This window comes from Engraulis encrasicolus, chromosome 16 (genome assembly GCF_034702125.1).
Source record: "Engraulis encrasicolus isolate BLACKSEA-1 chromosome 16, IST_EnEncr_1.0, whole genome shotgun sequence".
Lineage (NCBI taxonomy): Eukaryota > Metazoa > Chordata > Actinopteri > Clupeiformes > Engraulidae > Engraulis > Engraulis encrasicolus.
Window position 1 is genome coordinate 2,689,792 of NC_085872.1, and position 13,396 is coordinate 2,703,187.

At 39.8% G+C, this 13,396-nt stretch overlaps 2 long non-coding RNA genes across 2 annotated transcripts; one reads left to right on the forward strand and one right to left on the reverse strand.

Moving 5' to 3' along the window:
- Nucleotides 1-3,387: 3,387 nt before the first annotated feature.
- LOC134464929 (uncharacterized) lies at nt 3,388-5,557 on the forward strand. The gene is made up of 3 exons (XR_010038094.1): nt 3,388-3,707; nt 4,647-4,723; nt 5,153-5,557. It is a non-coding gene; the product is annotated as an uncharacterized LOC134464929 (long non-coding RNA).
- Nucleotides 5,558-8,032: 2,475 nt separating this feature from the next.
- LOC134464930 (uncharacterized) lies at nt 8,033-10,803 on the reverse strand. Its single transcript, XR_010038095.1, has 3 exons — nt 10,694-10,803; nt 9,688-9,766; nt 8,033-9,272 (listed from the first exon to the last, which is right to left on the reverse strand). It is a non-coding gene; the product is annotated as an uncharacterized LOC134464930 (long non-coding RNA).
- Between the last annotated feature and the right edge of the window lie 2,593 nt (nt 10,804-13,396).

Below are 13,396 nucleotides of genomic sequence, written 5' to 3' on the forward strand. Positions count from 1 at the left end.
AGTAAATATGGTAAATAAATTCAACAAATCTTGTCTGCAATAATAGTTTGCATCCATCACTCTAGAAAACAGTTGTTGCTGGCGGCCATTTTGAAAAACAGCTGCCATGGGCGCCATGTTGAAAATTCATGATGGCTCCATATCTAAATCTTTTTAGAATGCCTTTGGCTACATGTGTACCAAATTTCATGCTTGTATCACAAACTGAACGATTCCTTCATATTTTGGAGCTAAGCTATTAGACTACTACTTTTTAATGAATTGTCCTCTTCTTTACTCTTTGAAGGGCAATGCTATCAGTGTTGTTACTGTACACTGTGCCTTACCCTGTTCTTGTTTAAATTGCTCCTTGTAAGTCACTTTGAACAAAGGCGTCTGCTAAATACTAATGTAATGTAATGTAATGTAATTCCTAACCCTAACAAGTACTACAGAAAGCATAATAGCCTACATTGTAAAGAAGATTGTTTAGCTTTTTTGTTTGTTTATTTTGGCTTCAAAAGCTATTTAATTTATTAAAATATTTATTTTATCTTGCTATATTTTTCCTGCCAACCTGCCGCGGCCCCCTGGCATCCTCTTGTATGAAAAGTGCAATTTTTCCAGTCATAATGAATACTTAGAATTTGATGGTGGTGGTAAGTATTCATGAAAAAGGTAACATTAGTGAATGGGCAGCATGAATTCTGGAAATAAACAACTACAAATCTCACACAGTGTCCCTTTAAGTCCCTGCTGTGTAAATAAATAAATAAATAAATAAATAATAATAATAATTAATTAATTAAAGAAACTAAAAGAGTCCAGTCCAGCCCTAAAGTCTCAAACTCTCAACGTCTATAATATTATATTATTACGTTTGTCAAACGACAAACTTACTGTAACTCAACTTGATGTCAGAGCGTGTTTGAAGTGTGCAGTGATTTCCCTAATAGTTTCATTCCAGCACTTTTACCGATATTTACAAAATCATGTCAATGTTATCATTGTCTGCATCTGGCAAGAGAGAACAGAGAGCACACCACTGTAAAATCAGTCCAATTAACAGGTGGATTTCCAGCTGCGTATAGGCTACAGATTATTCATACCTAGGGCGTATGGGCATAAATGCAGGGGCAGATGTATAGGTATAGGGAGGGTAAGCAGGGCATTTGCCAAGGGGACCAGGGGCCTGCCGTATTGGTGGTGGGGGCCCTATTTTGAACTTGGCAGGTCATATGGGAGGCACTATAAGGGTCTTGCCCTGGGGCCCTGTGGCTTGTTCCGCCACTGTATGCATGCATTATCTTTTATATTTTATACCCGACATACAAGTTTGTTTCTCAGTCCAGCTTTGGTGACAGCCCTCACAAAGTGTGTGGTTTTGATGTAGATTACATTGTAAATATGCTCATTTTCTTTTTCTGCAGTCCACACTCTTTATTAACTTAGAAGGTGAGAAAGTGGATCGCACTCGGGTTCTTTTTTCTTTTTCTTTTTGATTTTTTACATAGCAGCAGAAGTGTAGACAAACGTTTCGGCTGTTGCCTTCGTCAGTATCTGCGAAACGGCTATGTAAAAAAAAAAAAAAAGAAGAAGAAAAGAAGAACCTGAGTGCGATCCACTTTCTCACCTTCTCAGTTATTCAACTGGAGACGCACGCTACAATGCCCTCCCCCTTACCCCTACCCCTCTGCCTTAACGACTATTGGGATACCCCTACCCCTACACAAAACAGAGCGGGAGGGGTAAGGCCAAGGGGTGAATTGAGATTGGGCCTAAGTTTAACATTGTCCCAATGTGTAATGACCCAAGAAATGCACGTGAAAAAAATCGCTATTAACGTCAACACAATGCATGGAATTCATGAAGGTTTCGCAAGGGTTGCGCAACACTGTTGTCTTTTCTTAAATTGTTGTGCGAGTAATTACAAGCAATAACACTGGTTCAACCATAGAGAAGCTGGTTTTTGAATGCTGTGGGAGTCATTCCGTGATTGTTGAAGGGGTGTCTCAATTTGTAGGGGTTGTGTTTCAAGCCCTACGCCTTACAGCTCCGTTTGAACGGACGAGGGGCAAGGGGAAGGCGTAGGGGTAGAAATCAGAAATGGGATTCAGCATAAAACTCAGCTGGCAGCAGTGTTGGGAAAGTTCATTTTCTATGTTAACTAGTTCAAGTTCAAGTTCACAGCTCTCAGAATGAACTAGTTCGTTCATAGTTTGCAAGTTGAGGTTTGCAACAGATTGGAGCACAAAGAGTGGACCAAAATGCAAGTCTGGACGGACAAAGGAACGCACGTTGACCGACAGCTATTCCTCCTAGCTTGCCAAAAGCCGGCGTCTCAGCTGGAGTGAAATCAGCTGTGAGATCAGCTCATAGGTCGGCGTGACTTGATGACGCACGCACCGCAAATGAAAAAGGAACGTCAAAGACCACTTTGCTACATCAGGGAGCCGTTCAAAAGAACAGTCTCATTCGTGAACGACACACCTCCATGGCTGTAGCCAGGAGTTTGAAATAAGGGAGGTCCATAGTGCGCGCACAGCGCACCACATTTTTTTTTTTTGAAAGTGCACTGTGTAGGATCCCCTTTTTCCCATATGAAAAGTGCAATTTTCCAAGGTCATAATGAATATTTAGAATTTGATGGTAGTGCAAAGTTCATGGAAAAGGTAACATTTGTGAATGGGCAACATCAATTCTGGAAATAAACTACTTAAAATATTACACAGCGCGTTCTGACAAAATAGAGACAAATGAAAGTATGGAAAATAGATTTCCGACATTTTGAACAGGTATACTCAGAATTAGATGGCGATGATGAAACTTATGTTTCTTGACGTTAATTGCTGAGTCAAGGACACACACGTGTCATACACATACTGTTGGAAAGGGCAGAAAGAGACCTTCCCAATGGTACTGTCACAGGGAATTTGTTCCGGGCAGGGAAAAAGTTCCGGGCGACGTAAGAATCTATGGAGAGAGATCAGTATCATTATTAAGAAATGAATGTCACACCACTCACCAATATATTTCGTGATCCACAAACAAATGTAATAACATTCGCAAATATAATTCATACATTTCATGATCCACAAACAAATGTAACAACATTCACAAATATAATTCATGATGCACAAATGAATGTAACCCCATTCACAAATGCCAGCGCAGTTCTATTAATTTGCAAACCGGTCTACATATATTCGCAAGCCCTATACATATTTGTGACTTCCATTGTATTTGTGTGTGGATTTTTGAGACTGTCCTGACGGTATTTGACACACAAATGTGCTCAGCCAATCACATCAGTCGGCGTTCGAGCGTAAGGTTGAAGACATTGCGCTTCTATTACGCAGAGCAGGCTACTAGTGCGAAGCCACCATAGATCTGTATACATAACTGGAAGTAGAGCCATTACTGAAGTGCTCCCTGACGTAAACTCGGAAGCGTATGAAGTTACTGACTTTCACATCATCTTTGTACAAATATGTCTGGATCTGGACTAACGTGTGCCGTAATCGGATGTAACAATAACAGCAGAAAGCTAAAAATGTGGAAAAAGAGCGTATGTGCGCTTCATAGTCCACAGTTTAAAGAGGATTGTCCATGTTGTGTGCCCTACGGTGTACACCGCTTCCCCGGCCGTGCTGAGGATGAAGACATTCGCAAGATGTGGATTAAAAACGTACACCGAAAGGACTTTGCCCCCAAACAAGTATTCAAGGGTATGTATTTTTATTTCTAGGTGGTTAGTGTAGTTAAGTATTGTAAGCCAGTGTCTATGTAAACTGGTGGCAACAATTATTTAGCTTGGCTAGCTAACGCTAGTTACTATTATTTAGCATTCTTTCATTAATACCTAAGTTTCCCCAGGATTAGGAAGAGCACCATGAGCCCCATGGTTATCTGTGCTGTGTGTCATGGTACATTTGTGTGCTTATTTTCGTTTATTTGTGTATGTGTGCCCTTTGAAATGAAAATGTGACCCTGGCAACTTAGCTAATTATTTTGTTATGCTAGCGGAGTTTTGGCAAGGCTAGCCAGGTTACACTGACTTTAATAAGAAGTCAGGCTAGGTTTTGGTAGCACCATGAGCTCCCTGGTTATCTGTGCTGTGTGCCATGGTACATTTCTGTGTTTATTTACGATTATTTGTGTATGTGTGCCCTTTGAAATGGAAATGTGACCCTGGCAATTTAGCTAATTCTTTTGTTATGCTAGCGGAGTTTTGGCAAAGCTAGCCAGGTTGTGTGACTGACTTTAATAAGAAGTCAGGCTAGGTTTTGGTAGCTTTTGTTTTGTCCATAACCTACCCCAATTTTATTTTCATCTCATAAATCGACCAGCATGTTTGTATTTGTAATAATGTTTGCCATTCTATTGGAAATAAAGTGGTGGGGACAAGCTAGGTTCATCTCAAAAGTGGTAGGCCTATGGACATGTCCCCCAACACCCAGACTGAAAATTACACCCAGACTGAAAATAACCCTTCCTCAACAAAAGATACTTTTCGCTATCCAACCTCAGTGTACATGTCTTGCTTTGTCCTGTATTTTGTCTAATGTCTGTGAGAATGACTGCAGCCATGGCAAAGATAATTTTCTGTTTCATGTGTAACAGCCAATTATATTTTTTTTATCTCATCTTATTCCCACCCTCCTTAGGTGTGTGGAGTACACTTCCCTGACGGCAGACCAACGCAGGAACACCCATATCCCATAATATGGGATATGAATATAGTGTAAGTTTACATGTATATAACAAATAACTTAAGTGCTTTTTTCTTAATTACCTTAACCATATGTTGTTAAAGTACTTTTGGAGCGATTTGCCTCCAGACGTTAGACTCTCTCCCATCTGCCACTACTTTTTAATCTAGGCTAAAATAAAAATAAAAAATAAAAATAAAAAAAACACACACACACATTTTCTTAACTTAGTTCTTGACTCTTAGTTGTTATGCTTTCTCTCCTTAAGCAACTGCTTTTGTGTACCTAAATTGCCTTTCAACAATTGTGTCTTATTATTCCATGCAAGAGTTTACATCTGCTAATTGTAATATAAAGCAATGTGAAGTGAGATTTAAAGTGTTCTGTAGGACAGTGGCGTTGTAATTAACTGTTTTTAAAAGCTGTTGGTGTTTTTTGTTCCTTCTTATATTTATTCTCAGAAAGCACCGTCATGTGGAAGACCACCCCAAAGAGGAGATGTCTCCAGCCCCCAACAGAGAGACCATGTGATGAGCCTCCTGTGACAGATTCTGACACCGAAGTAGGGCATAGCTTGGAGGATAGTCTGTCTCCACACCAATGTGATGTTGGCACTCAGTGGCCAGAGCGTAGTGATCATGATTGTTGTTCGATGAAGTCAACAAAAGATGCAAGCACACAAACCGATCCTACACCATCACTGTCAGATCATGACATGGATGATAAAGTGTCAAAACTTTACACTGGACTAGACATCATCAGCTTTTGGCAACTTTTGAACACCATCATTGGCTTTCTTCCACAGTCGAAGACGTTCAAATTACCAGTCCATGAACAGCTAAGTGCTGGTCCTAATGAGGCTTCGGCTTGGCCTGTGATATGTCCGCAATGTGGAGAGCAACACTTGCCAATTTCACAAGGGAAAATCTTATTTTTTGGCTCCCTCGAGACACTCTGAATAGAGTAAGACCCTCAAGTGTTCTTGAACACTATCCCAATGCAACATGCATCATAGATTGCACTGAAATATTTGTCCAAAGACCGAAGAACTTGGGGAAAAGAGCAAAAACATACAGCAACTATAAGCATCACAACACCTACAAAGTCCTCTATTGCATAGCCCCCAATGGTTTTGTGATGTATGTGTCAAAACTGTTTGGTGGCAGAGCTAGTGACACTTTTATCTTAAACTGTGGATTTCTGGTGATCAGATTTTGACAGACCGGGGATACACAATTGGAGATGTTCTTCCTCCAGGAGTGACATTGGCTATTCCAGCATTTACACGTGGATGTACAGAACTATCAGAACATGAAGTCACAGGAACCCGCCGTCTCGCCAATGTCCGAATTCATGTTGAACGTGCAATAAGAAGGTTAAAATGCTTCAAAATTTTGAGTAATGTAATTCCAGGTTGATTAAAACATGTTGATGACATTTTGACTATTTGTGCAGGCCTGTGTAACCTTCTTGAAATCTTACAAACATGTTTGGCATACACTACACTTGTCCCTGTCTGTAGGCCTACATGTCAGCATCATCTTCCAACTTGTCAGCGATACTATGCCCAAGATATTTTGTACTGCTTGACACACAGTGATTGCCCTGACAGGTAAAACGTTGGAAAGACTTAAGATCCTGAACATAACACTTTTTTGCATTGTACTGTAGGCCTACATCAAACTCAACCCCATACTCAGAGCACACATTCAGAAGTTGCTGAAACTCAACAGCGCCGGGGGACATGGGCCTAATAGCCAGATCATCAAATGGTTGAAAACAGTGCATGTGTTTTATTGTCTGTGTCTAAATCTCGTCATACATCCAGTGCGTTTTGTTTTTTTTAACAGACGTGTTTTCACAATGACACTCTGAGAATTTACTTTTGAACAAAGTGTCTTGTGTATAAAATGGTGTGCAGACAGCCGGAGTGTGTGTGTTGCGTAAAGGAACAAGTGCTTTGCAAAGCTGGTATGAAAGTGTAATGCTAGACTTTTGATTAAGGTAAAGCAGCATGTGTTATAGTACCAACAACTGAACAATATGCTACTTTGGTCATCAGCCTTTAGTGTTTAAGCAGTAGCCTAGGCAAAAACTGTAACAAAGTAAAAACAAAACAAAGAAAATATAACTGCCGAATGAATTAAGAACCTGAATTATCACCAGCATTTGACCGGTTGTTAATTTAAAACCAGGCATGCATATGTATCTATATCTATCTTTAGAAATTAGGCCTACGTTAACAACAGGGAATCTTTATCTTTTCAGGTCAAGGTGGCCGCCTTGGCAATAGGGAAACTCTCTCTCTCTAGGCTAGGCCTGATCAGAAAGCAAGGTGTGTGTGTGTGTTTTTTTTTTTTTAAAAACCTCTGTCATTAAAGGGACACTGCAAGATTTATAGTTGTTTATTTCCAGAATTCATGCTACTCATTCACTAATGTTACCTTTTTCATGAATACTTACCACCACCATCAAATTCTAAGTATTCATTATGACTGGAAAAATTGCACTTTTCATACATACAGTACTCCTCCATCATTGTCCGCCATTTTGAATTTCCAGAAATAGCCATTTTTAGCTGCAAAAAGGACTGTACTTGGGCCATAACAGAAAATCTGAGTTTATTATTTAGTAAACTATCATGAAAAGGTCAAATTTGGCAATAGGCAACCCAGTTACAATGAGCAGCATAGTTGCAGTACCCTTTTTGACCATTTCCTGCACAGTGTCCCTCTAACTGATAAAATAAAGCCTTGTTGGCCTCAACATGTCATTAATTTCACCATGTAAATCGTGCCTTGCAAGAACTGATATTTTGAGGCAGTGTTAAGACAGTGGGTTGCACCAGCTGATTGCTTAGGCTACTTAACCACAGCCCTTTTAGAAGACATCACCTCCCGTCCTCTCCTTGTGGTAGCGTCTCCAGCAATAAGTAAGGATTTGGCGCCCCTTAGTGGCAAGCTGTGCACCCAGCGATGAACAAACAGACTGCAAAACTCAATCACATATTATGTGGCAGAGGTAATGATAAAAATGATGTCTGGTATAGTCAGGAGGTAATGAAAAAAAAGCCAGTATAACATTTCCCAATCAATATAAGGGGGATAATGATTAATTAAATTGAATGTGTGACAGTGGCACCAGCTCTCTGTTAAGACTGGACACCACAGGTCAGCTCCTGTGTCTATTCCACAACACACTGCAGCAAGATTTTACATTACATTTCACTTAGCTGACGCTTTCATTTGTTCAAAGCGACTTACAACTATTATTTTTCAGGGTATTGGTTACAGTCCCTGGAGTAATGTGGGGTTAGGTGACTTGCTCTAGGGTACTTCAGCCATGGATGGAGGTGTAGGGAGAGGTCGTGGGGGATTCGAACCAGCAACCCCTAGATTGAAAGACCAACTCTCTAACCACTAGGCCAGGGGTGTCAAACTCAAACTCACAGAGGGCCAAAATACAAATCTGGAACAAAGTCGCGGGCCAAACTCAATATTTACAACGGCCTAAAATTGTGCAAACACACTTAATCTCATAATTAAATTTCACAAACAGATTCCCATCGTAGTTCAAATGTGCCTGCAGATACTCTGTTGCAGTAGTGTGAGCTGTTTTACTGGCCTATGCCCAGCCCACTCATATTTTTTTTGACACATTACATTTTATGTTCAGGTCTTATGCTATATATTAATGGTGTATGTGGGCCAACTGTAATACACATTTGAAATGATCTTACGGGCCAAATGAAATGACTCTGCGGGCCAGATTTGGCCCCCGGGCCTGAGTTTGACATCCCTGCACTAGGCCATGGCTGCCCAGATTTCTCACAAAGAGCTGCATTGAAATGACATTAAGAACATTAGTGATTAATAACAAGTTGCCAAGTAAAAAACACACCAGCAAGAGTCATTTAGTGTATGGGGCCATTTGTAAAGTGGACCAATGTAAGGTGTGTGTCAAATTTGAACAACCACCACCCCCCACCTGCAACTACAATGCTGCAGTTGGATATTGAGCACAAGTAGCTAGGTTGTTTTTCAGTTCAGCACATATAAAAAACACCATCAAGTAAGCACACAGTATTGAACTATATTAAATTCACTATCTGTATGCATTTTAATAACTGTGTAAATAAACAATTCAAAACCGCCAGGTTAATTCATTTTTCTTTAGCATTTAAGCCTACAGTATACGGTATGTCATACCTTTGTCAGGTGCACTGATTCTCATTGATATGATTAGATTAGATAAAACTTAATTGTCTGTTACACCCATGAAAAAGAAAATTGTCTTTGGCGTGGCTTCAGTGATTCTCACAGACATTAGACAAGGCTTGACCAAAAAAAAAAAGACAAGACCACACAATACATGCATGCTGCAGCTGGACAGTTCATCTCTTGTTCAGTATGGTCACAGCTGAGGGGAAGGATTTCTTGAAAGATGATAGATATATACATATAACTGAACCAAGTGTTTCTACACCGTATTGAACAATAATCCTCTCAACATTAATCCAAGTCTCTCTGTTGGGGGCTGGAGACATCTCTTTGGGGGTGGTCTTCCACATGATGGTGCTTTCTGAGAATAAATATAAGAAGGAACAAAAAACACCAACAGCTTTTAAAAACAGTTAATTACAACGCCACTGTCCTACAGAACACTTTAAATCTCACTTCACATTGCATTATATTACAATTAGCAGATGTAGACTCTTGCATGGAATATAAGACACAAGTGTTGAAAGGCAATGTAGGTACATAAAAGCAGTGCCTTAAGGAGAGAAAGCATAACAACTAAGAGTCAATAACTAAGTTAAGAAAATGTGTGTGTGTGTTTTTTTTATTTTTATTTTAGCCTAGATTAAAAAGTAGTGGCAGATGGGAGAGAGTCTAACGTCTGGAGGCAAATCTCTCCAAAAGTACTTTAACAACATATGGTTAAGGTAATTAAGAAAAAAGCACTTAAGTTATTTGTTATATACATGTAAACTTACACTATATTCATATCCCATATTATGGGATATGGGTGTTCCTGCGTTGGTCTGCCGTCAGGGAAGTGTACTCCGCAAACACCTAAGGAGGGTGGGAATAAGATGAGATAAAAAAATATATAATTGGCTGTTACACATGAAATTCATTCACAGTCATTCTCACAGACATTAGACAAAATACAGGACAAAGCAAGACATGTACACTGAGGTTGGATAGCGAAAATTATCTTTTGTTGAGGAAGGGTTATTTTCAGTCTGGGTGTAATTTTCAGTCTGGGTGTTGGGGACATGTCCATAGGCCTACCACTTTTGAGATGAACCTAGCTTGTCCCCACCACTTTATTTCCAATAGAATGGCAAACATTATTACAAATACAAACATGCTGGTCGATTTATGAGATGAAAATAAAATTGGGGTAGGTTATGGACAAAACAAAAGCTACCAAAACCTAGCCTGACTTCTTATTAAAGTCAGTCACACAACCTGGCTAGCTTTGCCAAAACTCCGCTAGCATAACAAAAGAATTAGCTAAATTGCCAGGGTCACATTTCCATTTCAAAGGGCACACATACACAAATAATCGTAAATAAACACAGAAATGTACCATGGCACACAGCACAGATAACCATGGGGCTCATGGTGCTACCAAAACCTAGCCTGACTTCTTATTAAAGTCAGTGTAACCTGGCTAGCCTTGCCAAAACTCCGCTAGCATAACAAAATAATTAGCTAAGTTGCCAGGGTCACATTTTCATTTCAAAGGGCACACATACACAAATAATCGAAAATAAGCACACAAATGTACCATGACACACAGCACAGATAACCATGGGGCTCATGGTGCTCTTCCCACTCCTGGGGAAACTTAAGTATTAATGAAAGAATGCTAAATAATAGTAACTAGAATTAGCTAGCCAAGCTAAATAATTGTTGCCACCAGTTTATGTTACATAGACACTGGCTTACAATACTTAACTACACTAACCACCTAGAAATAAGAATACATACCCTTGAATACTTGTTTGGGGGCAAAGTCCTTTCGGTGTACGTTTTTAATCCACATCTTGCGAATGTCTTCATCCTCAGCACGGCCGGGGAAGCGGTGTACACCGTAGGGCACACAAGGTAAGCGGATGGAGACTCCCAACTGAGATCGCTCCCGGACGTGCGGTCCCAGGTGTTTCTATCACTCCCGGACGTGCGGTCCCACCCGATTATATTTCACGTATTATCATATACTGCCACATACAAGCAATTTAGGGTTAGGTTTAGGGTTAGGGTTAGGGTTAGGGTTAGGTTTAGGGTTAAGGTTAGGGTTAGAAACAAAAAACTAACATCAACAAGATAACTGGCTCCGTCATATGGCGGTGGTACCGATAGTCTGGCTAGTGGGAGCGAGATGAAATGGGAGCGTCCTGAGTTGGGAGCGTCAATCTGGGAATCGGCACACAACAAGGACAATCCTCTTTAAACTGTGGACTATGAAGCGCACATACGCTCTTTTTCCACATTTTTAGCTTTCTGCTGTTATTGTGACATCCGATTACGGCACACGTTAGTCCAGATCCAGACATATTTGTACAAAGATGATGTGAAAGTCAGTAACTTCATACGCTTCCGAGTTTACGTCAGGCAGCACTTCAGTAATGGCTCTACTTCCAGTTATTTATACAGATCTATGGTGGCTTAGCACTAGTAGCCTTCTCTGCGTAATAGAAGCGCAATGTCTTCAACCTTACGCTCGAACGCCGGCTGATGTGATTGGCTGAGCACATTTGTGTGTCAAATACCGTCAGGACAGTCTCAAAAATCCACACACAAATACAATGGAAGTCACAAATATGTATAGGGCTTGTGAATATATGTAGACCGGTTTGCAAATTAATAGAACTGCGCTGGCATTTGTGAATGGGGTTACATTCATTTGTGCATCATGAATTATATTTGTGAATGTTGTTACATTTGTTTGTGGATCATGAAATGTATGAATTATATTTGCGAATGTTATTACATTTGTTTGTGGATCACGAAATATATTGGTGAGTGGTGTGACATTCATTTCTTAATAATGATACTGATCTCTCTCCATAACAATCGCGTTCGAATCAGCTGTTCAACATCATTCCAACAGCGTTGCTAAGCTGGTCACTATAGCTCGTCAACTGGTCGCTAAGGCTCGAGATACGCGTGCTGTGTTACTGTTACGTCACCCAGAGCAACGCAATGTCGCATTTACACATTTTAAACAGCAGTTTTGAGTATTTGCAGCGTGTATTCATTGTAGTTTAACTTGAGACTGGACTATCCTTAAGCCCATCATCCAATTTTAGGACAACCATTAGCAGTCACGTTGACAGTGGATCTTAAACGCTAAGGAAATGCCCATTTGGCTATGTTATTTTGACAATGTTGCATAGCAGAATATGCAACAATCTACTGGAATGCAGTAAACAATCGTCCGTTTACTTGAATGAAGACCTCCAAAAATGATAATTCATTGACTTACCACTGGCAAAATGTCCGCAGATGAATTTGGAAAATTAACTTGGCTTGAGAAACTGCACTAACTTAAGAAGCAGGAAAACAGTCAAACGAATTAAATTATCATGTAGTCAACAACTGCCCTGTGATGCAATGTGGTTCATTCATTGTTAAACTTTACTTGGCCGATCTGCAGGAAGAACTGCAAATCAATATTACTGAACCAAGAAAACCAGTGGGCTTAGTTTACTTACGACTAGAAATGAGACACTACCACCTAGTGGTCTGTCCACTGACGTGTATACACGGTCAAAACAATGACTGAAAAGATGTCTTACAAACCAGTAGGCCTATAGCCTATTGATTTGGAAACAGTCATTGGCCTTTTTCTACTTAATACAATAGATCTGAAATACACAAGCATTTATTCACCTTTTGCAGTTTTGAGGAGTAACCTAATGCATTACAAAAGCAATTAATTAGGCTACTGTAATGCAATCCTTTTTGCTGTAATGCAGTAATGTAAGGCACTACAGGGCAAAAAAAACATTTACTTAGTTACAATGCTACTCAAGTTACAAATGCATTGCAATGACCTGGATTTTAGTGATATTCAGTGTGGTGCAGAAAGAAGCTATTCCTGAACCTAGTAGTTTTTAGTCTGCATGCTGCCAAAAACACCCCCTGTGTTGGAGGTGAAAAAGTCATGACTCAAAAGCTTGATTTTCACTGTAATAAATTGCCAGATCCATATTTAGGCAAAAGTAACTAAAGTAATGCAAAAGTAGTGGAATGCCTTACATTTTAAATATAGTAATATTGTAGTGTAAGGGATTATTTTGAAAAGACAGTAACATGTAATCAGTAATGCATTACAGTTTTGAGTAACTTAACCAACACTGACCTTTTGTTTAGAATTAATGCAGAAACCATGCACTATGCAATGTAAATCAGTAACAACAGATAGACTTAAAACACCCAAAAAACGATCTGAAATCTATTATTCTTCATTAAATCATCAAAGTTGCTTGTCCATTTACTGGCATTACTTTGTAGTAGTAAAACACATCTTCAAGGTAATTTAATATACAAGTATTTTATTTGTCACGTGTACAAAGCCTTGTGTGTGTGTGTGTGTGTGTGTGTGTGTGTGGTAGTTCTCGGAGGTCTTCTTCAGTCTCGGTTGAGCTGTAGGGCAGCATCATAGTGGCGAACACAGTCCCCATCCAC